Below are 1346 nucleotides of genomic sequence, written 5' to 3'. Positions count from 1 at the left end.
GGATTGAAGGATTGAGCAATTTTAGTTTAGTGGTTGATTTAGTCAAGCGAATCAAGAGTTGATTTGAGTGGTTTGTATTCGACAGAAGCTAAATTGCATGAAATTAAAAGGGAGAAGGGTAAATAAGCTGAATCTTAAAGAACAAGTAATGTAAATTTCAGAAACTTAGATTGCAAGAAATGTAAATTGCAGAATCTTAAAGTACATGAAATGTAAATGGCTTGAATGGTAAAGGGAATTGGGAAGTGGATTTGCAGAAATTAAACAAGGAACAATAAATTGCAACAAACAGGAATGTAGAAGATGGATTCAATTGAACCAGATCTTGACAAAAATGGAAATCAGCTTGGTGTAGCAACGAAACAGGGAAATTAAAATTTAAAGCTGTAGATCTCAGGACCCAAGAGACTAGATAACCAAGTCTAGATCTCACTGCCTTCCTAGATCCAGCAAGAACAATTGCAAGGGAAATGTAAATTGCAGAGAGAATAGAAGAAGAAGCAATGAACAGAAATTGAAATTCGATTATGCAGAAAATTAAACAAGATCCAAAGGTGAGATTGAAACAGAAGTTCTTCAATTCTCCACCTAAGATCCAAAGCAAGAAAAGTAAAGAGTGCTCAACAAGAACCAGGAAGAAGAGAGATCAATTCTCCTCCCCAATTCTCTAGAATTCTAAAAAAAACAATTCAAAAATGTAAAGTGAGTTCTCTACTGTAAGTGTTACGAAAATTCTAAAAGGAAGCTCTCTTAAAACTTAAATCCTAAGCTATTTATACACTTTCTTCAAATGGTCTTCAAGCCTTCAATTGGGCCTTTGTTCTTGATGGAATTGGGTTGATAAAGGCCTTGGTTGATTGCTCTTGGAGTTGGAGAAAGATCCATTGTGAACCGGGTTGAAAAACATAAAAGCTTGAGTAAAAGTTTGAGGCAAACTTTTACTCAAACATTTTATACCAGATTGCTTAAACTTGCTGCTACCAACGTTTGAGCCAAAGTTTGAGGTCAAACTTTTAGCCAAACGTGGATCCCTCTTGTATGCCTCTTGGGGTGCTACTTTGTCCGCTTGTCAACGTTGCCAATTTCATGCCAACTATAGACTATTATATATGGTTGGAAAGCACTGAATGTCAGCTTTCTGACCCAATTGGAATCACCTCAATTGGACATCTACAACTTAAGTTATGCTCCTTTTGAAGAGGACAGGGTCGCTGGCTTTGGTGTGCAACGTTTGAGGCGACATTTGACCTCAAACGTGGATGCATACGCCAGGTTCTGGAGGCTCAAATGCATTGTCCACCCCATACTATTATATATTTTTGGAAAGCCCTGAATGTCTACTTTCC

Source organism: Arachis ipaensis, unplaced genomic scaffold, assembly GCF_000816755.2.
Source record: "Arachis ipaensis cultivar K30076 unplaced genomic scaffold, Araip1.1 Aipa739, whole genome shotgun sequence".
Classification (NCBI taxonomy): domain Eukaryota; kingdom Viridiplantae; phylum Streptophyta; class Magnoliopsida; order Fabales; family Fabaceae; genus Arachis; species Arachis ipaensis.
The sequence above is the reverse complement of the archived record's forward strand: the minus strand, read 5'-3'. Positions refer to the sequence as shown.